A 9,332-nucleotide genomic window follows, 5' to 3' on the forward strand; every position below is an offset into this window, starting at 1 on the left:
GCAGCCACCTACCCTCGGCAACCTGCCCCGCCCTCAAGTAGGGCCTCAAACAGTCCTGTGGGTTCTCTCCCAGAGCCGCGTATGTGTCCACAGGGCAGGTTTTGAGGGTTGGTTCACTTATTAGGTACGTTAAAACGGCATCCAAGCTGTCTCGAACTTGTTGTGGAAAGGTGTTTTAAATCCCGGAGAGAGTGCTGAGGATGTACCTTACTTAGATGGTAGGATTGCTTGCCTAGCAACCGGTGCACAAGGCCCGGAGTTCCATCATCAGAACTTCACAAGCCAGTCGTGATGGCGCACATCTGTCACCCAGCACTTGGGAGGTGGAGTCGAGAAAGTCAGAAGTTCAAGGTCTTCCTCAGCCAATGAGACCCTGCCTCAAAGAGAACAAAACAAGCCTGGTTCACAGTGATTGAAGACCGCTAACTTGGAGATAACTGAGTAGGAGGGACCTCGGGTAAGGGACACCAAAGATCAATGTAGGACAGTGGCTCCCAAGTTTGTTGACTCATCAAAGTCCCGAACAGTTGTAGGGGTAAGCAAAATAGGATACACGCTTGTGTCTGCTAGTTTCACATCAACTTGACACAAGCTAGAGTCGTCTGAGAGGAGGGAGCCTCCAATGAGAAAATGCCTAGCTAAGAGTGGGCTGTAGGAGGCGGGACTGTAGGGCATTTTCTTAATTAGTGATTGATGGAGGAGAGCGCAGCTTGGGGGGGGCGGGCATCCTTGGGCAGGTGGTCCCAGGTTCTAATAATAAAGCAAGCTAGGCAAGCCACGAGGAACAAGCCCGTAAGCAGGACCCTTCCGCCATCAGCTCCTGCTTCCAGGTTCCGGCCTTGCATGAGTTCCTGTCCTGACTGTTTTGAAGGTGAACTGTTTAATGGAACTGTGAGTGAAATAAACCCTTTCCTCCCCTAGTTGCTTATGTTCAGGGTTTTTCATCACAGCAATAGAACAGTAACTAAGAAAAGTGTATTAAGAAATATCAAGGAAGCCGGGCGGTGGTGGCACACGTCTTTAATCCCAGCACTCGGGAGGCAGAGGCAGGCAAATCTCTGAGAGTTCGAGGCCAGCCTGGTCTCCGAAGCGAGTTCCAGGAAAGGCGCAAAGCTACACAGAGAAACCCTGTCTGGAAAAAAAAAAATTAAGGAAAGAGGAGAGAAGTTTCCGAAAGTGGGAGGAGCTCTCCAGAGATAAAAAGCAACAGAGCTTGACAGACAGATGCTCCATCCCCTAAGAAGTAGCAGTCACCTCCAGGTAGCCAGCTTGTCCCCTTGTAGTGATATTTTAATTGTGCTGAAATGTGATTTTATTTGTATGTTAATAAATAAAGTTTGCCTGGAGATCAGAGGTCATTAGCGAGCCAGGAACAGAATTCAGGCGGTGGTAACCCACGCCCTTAAACCGATCACATGGCAGGCAGAGTCTCTGTGTGGTCAAGGACACAGCCAAGCGTGGTGACCCTTGAGTCCTTAATCCCAGGTTCAACCACAGAGACCAGGAGGTCTGTATAGACAGGCAGTGACAAGGAAGTCATGTGGCTGGGCTTAGAGCCAATGAGAAGGCAGAATGGGAAAGCAATAAAACTCAAGACACACAGGAAGAAGGTCTCTCTGAGGGGAAGGACGACAGCGAATGATAAGACAAGGTGGTCATGGCTTCTTTGCTAGTGCTCGGATCTCTTGGGCTTTTAACTCTGTATTTGGCTCTGTGTTTCTTATTTAATAAGACCGGTTAGAATTTCATCTACATCCCCTCAAGCAATCAGGGCTTCTTAGACATCACCTTGAAGGACCAGAACTGAGACAATGAACCACCAGACCACAGTGTGACCAAGATTGCTTAATTATGCGACTCCCTTGCCCTGCTCCTGTCCCCCCTCTAGTAAACCAAAGCTAATGTCAGGGCCTCAAAGGTGGACTTGGGGACCCTGAGCCCCTTTATGCTGGCACCTTCCTTTTCCCAGCACTGGTCTCATCAACTGGAGTAATGGGATGAAAGCGCTGCTCTTCCAGAGGTCCTGAGTTCAATTCGCAGCAACCACATGGTGGCTCACAACCATTGATAATATGATATGATGCTCTCTTCTGGCATGCGGGTATACATGCAGAACACTCATGCATAAACTGTAAATAAATAATTTAAAAGATTCTAAAAAAGAAAAAAGTTGTTTAACCACTTTATGATAGCAGCTCCAGGAGTAGCTGGTGATTTGCGCTTCTCCCAGATCCCCCTGGCTCTACTCAGATGATGTAACAAGAATGTATGTGTCTGTAGGCTCCATGTTCAAGGCAGTGGCATATCACCAGCACTGAGATTGGGCAAGGAGTTAGACGTGGGTAACCAAGTGTGCTGGTTAGTTTTGTCAACCGGACCCAAACTAGAGTCAGACAGGAGGAGGAGGAGGGTCAAGTAAGGAATTACCTCCATCGCACTGGTCTGTGAGTATGCGGAGCATTTTATTGTTTAGTGATCAGTATGGGAGGGCCATCCCTGGGCCGGTGGTGCTGGGTTAGATAAGAAAGCAAGCCTGTAAGCAGTGTTTCTCTGAGATTCTGCCTCAGTTCCTGCCTTGAGCTCCTACCCTGGCTTCCCTAAAGGATGGATTGTGATGTGGAAGTGTAAGCCAAGTTAACCCTTTCCTTCCCTAGTTGGTTTGGCCAGTGTTTTATCATAGCAACAGAGAAGCTAACGAATACACCAAGGAAACTGCAGCTGTCTTTAAATGCACTGTTATAGTCAAGCACTTTTCTTTCTACTGTATCAAAAACTCAGGCTCAGGCTGGAGAGATGGCTCAGTGGTTAAAGAGCACTGACTGCTCTTCCAGTGGTCCTGAGTTCAATTCCCAGCAACCACATGGTGGCTCACAACCATCTGTAATAGACTCCGATGCCCTCTCCTGGCGTGCACATGTACATGCAGACAGAGCACTCATGCATACAAATAAATAAATAGAATAAATAGAATTAAAAACAAACCCTCAGGCTCTAGTGGGGTCATCCTGTCATGACCCTGTGGAAGGTCTGCATCCTCAGGCGGGGTGGCTCGTTACAGTGGCATCGACATTGTACTTTTCATCACTTTCCCCCACCTTGTGGGTTTTTTAACAGAAGGATCATGGGGAAAATACCCTAAAAGGAAGATCTGATCTGCCTTCATTTGAGAGGGAAAGCAGCGGCATCCACCCAATGACTATGCTACCACCCTCATGAATATACAGAAACCTTCTGTGGAGTGACAAACCCAAGGTCCTTCACTGCTGCCATTTCTCAGGTTAGCCAACTCTGGCCATCTTTGAAGTATACTATTCAGTTATTTGGCTAAAGACATCTGACTTTCCATGGTCCCATCTGCCTTTGTTGATGAATTATTTCTTCACTGGACCAAGAACCTCCTGGACCCCTGGGTCTAATAATAGCCCAATCAGAGTAGTAATGGAAAACCAGACCAAAGGAGTATGGATTGCCCGTGGTCACAAGTCCAGGAGGGTTCACAGGGGACCGGTGTGAACTAAAATTTCTAGAAAAGAAACATAGCTGTGTTGAAGGTTCTGCAAGGTTACTTGATTGATTGGAATTCACAGTCTTGGAGAACTGGAATGTTGCAGACCCAGAGCCAAATTTTCTTTGGCCTTTCTTTTAGTTCCTTAATAGCCAGTCATTGCCCACCTCTGTCTAATATCTTTCTTTTCTTTTGTTTTTTTGAGATAGGGTTTCTCTGTGTAACAGCCCTGGATGTCCTGGAACTCACTTTGTAGGCCAGGCTGGCCTCAAACTCACAGCGATCCTCCCGCCTCTGCCTCCCAAGTGCTGGGATTAAAGGTGTGCGCCATCACTGCTTGGCTCTGACCTAATACCTTTTTTTACTATCATGTGCAATCTCTGGAATGCATTCTTAGCAGACCACTATCTTCCACCAAACCCAAATCTAAGAGTGCCATAGATAGCATCTGAGACCTATAGCAGAGACCCCTGCTTTGTCATAACCTATCTGATATTTCTTCTAATATTATATATTTGAAAAGTGCCTTGATTTGTGACTTTGTTTTGTTCTGTAACTATGAGAACTTTACTGAACTCTTTGCACATTTGGAGCATGTTATTCGGACAACCCGAGTCTATGTTCCTAAGCTATGGTCACTCATGTTGGGCTCAAGAAGAAACTGCCTCATTCCCTTTGAGGTCTGCATTTTGAGTCACCATGAAGCCATGAGGAGTTCAGTTCCCAGCCCCTCCCATTCCCACTGCCATGACCTCTACCAAAGTTTCAAAGCCCCAGTAAGCTTCAGTGGCCACAGCAAACACCAGAACAGGATCAGGTGCTCTGGGTTAGATGATTAGAGCCTCGGGTCAGTGTCCCAAACCCGAGCTCACTCAGTGCCTGGTACAGCATTCACAAGAAGTCTGTGCTTGACACATGTGCTCAAGGACAAGGTCATTGGTGTCTTGGCATGCTAGGGAACCTTTTAACAAAGCGGGTCTCACTTCCGTCTGGTGCAGCATAAAATCCTTCAGTTGTATGCATCTGCAGGTGGGGCATCTACATGTTCCCGGGCAAGCAGCCCTCAGGGGATCTTTATGCACACAGATGCTTGAAAACTCACTTGCAGAAACGGTAGTCATGAGCTGGTATAAAAGGCCTAGAGCAAGCATGCTCTTGTCCTCCCACCAAAGCACACAGCACTAATTCAACATTTTGTTTTAATTTAAATTGTGTGTGTGTGTGTGTGTGTGTGTGTATGTGTGTGTGTGTGTGTGTGTGTGTGTGTGTGATTTTTTAGGAAGAATTTTTCTATGTAGCCCTAGATGCCCTAAAATTCACTCTGTAGCCCAGGCTGACCTCGAACTCACAGAGATCCGCCTGCCTCTGCCTCCCGAATGCTAGGATTAAAGGCGTGTGCCGCCATGCCCAGCTTAAAATATTTTTTTGAGAGGCCCAGCCTGAGGGCTAGGGAGATGATGGCTGAATGGGTGAGACTGCTTGCTATGCAAGCATGGAGATCTGAGTTCAAATCCCCTGACCCATGCTTACCAAGCCAGCTGTGCAAAGTGCCAGCACTTGGGGGAGGGTGGGCAGAAACACAAAACACACACACACACACACACACACACACACACACACACACATACAGCGCATATCCCTGCTTTAGCCACATGGCCGTCAAGAGGGAGAAGGGCACCTGATAACGACCACACATCTGACGTACCTACCTCTTCAGTTGCTCAAGAGCTTCCATCTCAGGAATGACTCACACGGCACGTGGTCCAGAAGGCACAAGCCAGGAGGGGTGGTTGAGAGAAACAATGATCCTGGGAGTCACAGGCACTTGCTTTCCCAAGGAGGTGGTTAAAGAATTCAGCAGACACAGAATGGCATCAGTCCGAGCAGCTGTGTCCGTTGCACCCAAGAGTCACAGAAAAGCTGCTCACAACCCAGACCAGCCCCACGGTGTGGTGCCACAGCCCAGCAGTTATGGGAGTTCCAAAGCCACACATCACAATTTCTGATACCTGAGTCACCTGCTGGGGATTTTCAGTTTTGTTTGGTAGTATCTGTGTGACCGGTTTTTTCATCAATGTGAGGGCATTCCTTAGTTAGCCACAGAATTCCATCCAGACAGTGTGAAAAGTGTGGAAGCTTCTTCCTGGGTCACAGCACATTTTTTGTCTCCAGGTGCTTCACAGGGAGAGGACAAATCTGCATGCTTGGGAGGTTGGGACTTTGAACTCCTGGAGGGGAGATGGCAAAGGGGTGGACCTGGGGTCTGTGGGAGATAGAGGTCAGCAGAGCTCTGGGCCAAGGGAGAGGCAGTGCCTGGGGACAAAGCCCGTTTTCCATGGTTGGATTAAGCAAGGATGAAGAACCTGTTACTCTGGAATGCGGGAAGGCCCGGATGGGACTGTGAGAGGTTGTGTGCTCCACTGGTTTGGGACCTGGTTCGTGCTATGTGGGGCCATTCAGGCTCCAGAATTCAGAAAAGCAATCTTCCAGCCCAGATGAGCAGCCAATCTCTCCCAGTCCTTCAGTGATCCCCACACCCAAGTATTTTTAAATATTGACTTTGACTTTATTTTTTATATGTGGGTGGGCTTTGTGAATGTGTGCAGAGTGTGGGGATGATGGCAGGGGGCAGAAGAGGGGGGCAGATTCCTTCCCGACTGCAGCTGGAGTGTTGCGAGCCTCCTGATGTGAGTGCTGGTCCTCTGGTCCTCTGGAAGAGCAACAGGTACCCTCAGCCACTGAACCATCTGTCTGGCCCTCTGTACCTCTATTTTCAACAAGATGGAAGATGTCACTTGTTCAAGGTAACATAGTAAAGACACAGTGCTGGACATGGACCCAGGGCTATTCTTGGAGTTTCACTTCTGTTAGGTCCAGAGTGGCTCCCACAAAGTGGCAGGTGCTGATGACAATGTCCTAAACAGAAGGACTTTGGCTGGGTAAACAGAAGCCTAGATGTGGGTGTCTGTTTACCAGGTACCTCCTTTAATCCAACCCCTCCAACCCAAAGATTAACTAAATTGGGCAAGTTCATCTAGTTCCTGATGATCAGTTCTACAGCCTGTATCAGCTCGAGAATCCCCACCCTGTGGACATATAAAATATGCTTGCTTTTCTGCCAGCTTGCTTTTCTCTGCCCTGTTGCGGGATTATTTGAGGGCACTGTGAAACTCTGACACTGTGTTAATAAATTTAACCTTGGATGGGGTGGGGCCGTAGAAAGGACGGAGGAGCCAAGAATATGGATAGAGACACACAGGAAGGAGTAAGGAGGGACTTACAGATTTGTGGTCTTTTTGGTTTGGGATGAGTGGAGAGAGGCTTCTCTTGCCAAGTCTCTGACCAAAAAAGAAGGCCACCTGATTGCCTCTCAGTTTCTCTGATCTAGCAGGTTTTCACCCCAACATCTGACTTCCACTTCTTTATTGGTAAATAGAACAATAGAGACTTAGTTAAAAACCTACGTTTTGTGGCTATGGGCCAAGCCAGTGTCCCTGGGACTGGAAATCTGGCCAGGCCATGGTCTGAGCAGCCAAGTGCTGACTGTGGGCCAGTCAAAGGTGGTTAAAATATCAGTAGATTCAGGTGTGGCTACTAAGCCAACAAAAAAACAACACTGCCCCTTCCTCCAAGATGCCCTTGGCAATTTGGTCCCCAATAAACCTTTCTTTCTACCCATGGAGTGGTCTGGTTTGGTGGTTTCACTGCACCCTTGCTTGTAACCTCCTCCCCATGGCTCAGCCTACTGCCATTATGCCGTGTTCATGCTGGGAGCCTAACCCAGTCCTCTGCAAGAGCAACAGGCATTCTTAACTGCTGAGCCATCTCTCCAGACCCTATTCAATTTCCTTTTAATGTTTCACATAAATAAGATAAAGCCAGATTCTTTTCCTGAACGTGGAAGGACATGGCTTCATGAATGAGGGTAAAAATTAATCTTCAGTGACTATTTCAAATACACTTATTTATACATAAAGCATATCTCAATCTGTTCCTTTTGCTCTAACAAAATACCTGAGGCTGGGCAATTTATATGTGATACAAACCCATTGCTCACAATTCTAGAGGTTGGAAATCGAGGCACCAGCAGATTTGACGACTGCAGAGGATTAGCTCTGCTTGCAAGACAGCTCCTTGTCTCTCATAAGTTCCCTCATGTCTAATTCCCTGCTGAGATCCTCCTCCCTCTCGAAGGCCCTACAGATATTGTCTTTGGAATAAGTTCCAACACATGAAGTAGGGAGAGACATCAACATTCACACAGAACCATAGGGTGAGTCTCAGGCAAGAAGTGATGCTCAAAGGTGGCCAGAATGGTGGGGTCCTCCAGGTAGAATGGAGGAGGCAAAGACTGGCCAACCACCCAGGCACACTCACAACATGGTGGAAAGCAAGGCATCAAGCCCCAAAGAGGAGGATGGCTGAGGTTGAACTCACGAAGGAGTGGTCATTGCCCAGGAAATGTTCCAAGGCCTCTTGGAGCAAATGTCCAGGCTGACTGCTACTGCCAGGGAAGTTCCCATGGGACTGGCAAGGGACGTCCTCTGGCCATGGCAGCAAACAGGACAGTAGATAGCAGAAAGCACCACCAGCAGGTGGCGCTAGAACAAGGGGTCCAGCAGCTGTGCCTTGATGCTGGCTCTAATAATCTGCAACTCAGGCTTCTCCAGGCTGAGTTGGAGGAATCTCCTCGAGGTCAGAGGAGATCCACTGTGTCATCCATTCTGCCTGAAATGCAGCATTTGCTTTTTGACTGAATGGGATGTTTCATCAACAGTTTCTGGACTTGGAACAATTATATTCTTGTGAAAAGATAAGGGCAAAGTATTGTTTGAAAATACATTTCGCTGGGTTGGCGGGATGACTCAGCCATTAAAGACTAGGCTCACAACCAAAAATATAAGAAAATACATACATGTCTGACTCTCAGTCCTGCACACTTCACTCATGTGTGAATAAGCAGAATTGAACAAGAGTGAGTACCTCTGTCTAAAGATAAGAACCCCCGAGGGGTTCTCTGGCCACATCTTGCCCTTCCTAGTCTAAGACTTGGGCACACAACCACAAGGTCCCAACATTTACATGGCTGAGTGATATGCTTTGGATATGAAGTGTCCCTCTACTACAAAAGCTCCTGTGTCGGGGTCTTGGTGCTTAGATAGTGGCACTATTTTGGAAGGTTCTGAGAACTTTAGAAGGTCGAGCTTTAGCTGGAAGAAATAGGTCCTTGGTAGTCGGTCCTTGGGGTAGCTAGTCACTGGCCACGTCCTGTCTTTCTGCTTCCTGGTTGCCTTGTGAGCAGTGTGGACAGCATACTCCCATGACAGGATGCTCTGCTGAGCAGGTGGGGCTAAGCAAGGGAACCACCTGAGACCACAAGGCAAAACAATTATTTCCAGAAAGACTACCTAGTATGCTCCCTCATCACTCTCAGAGACCCAGGAACACGATCATCACTGAAGACAACATGGCTTCATTCACTCATTTAGAACATGAGTCAGCAGTGGTTTCCAGACTGCCCCCCAAAACAGCTCACGGGAAAGGAACTCCTTAGCCAACCCCTGGTTTGTGTTCTGGCCACCCCGCTATCCTCCTGTACCGAACTTGACGGAAGTTGGGAGCTGGAGAGGGGAGGGTGCAGCCACACAGGATTTAGCACTGGGTCTCCATATATACAGGTTCACAGGCAGGGAAGAAGAGACTAGATCTCCCACTCCAAGGCCCAGAGCCCACCCGAACCCTCAGGATGTGAATGAACAGTTGGCAGGTAGGACAAGACACCCTGGAGCTCAGCCACCTTGCCCCAGAGGACCCCACAAAGCCCACC

Source organism: Peromyscus leucopus, chromosome 16_21, assembly GCF_004664715.2.
Source record: "Peromyscus leucopus breed LL Stock chromosome 16_21, UCI_PerLeu_2.1, whole genome shotgun sequence".
Classification (NCBI taxonomy): Eukaryota; Metazoa; Chordata; class Mammalia; order Rodentia; family Cricetidae; genus Peromyscus; species Peromyscus leucopus.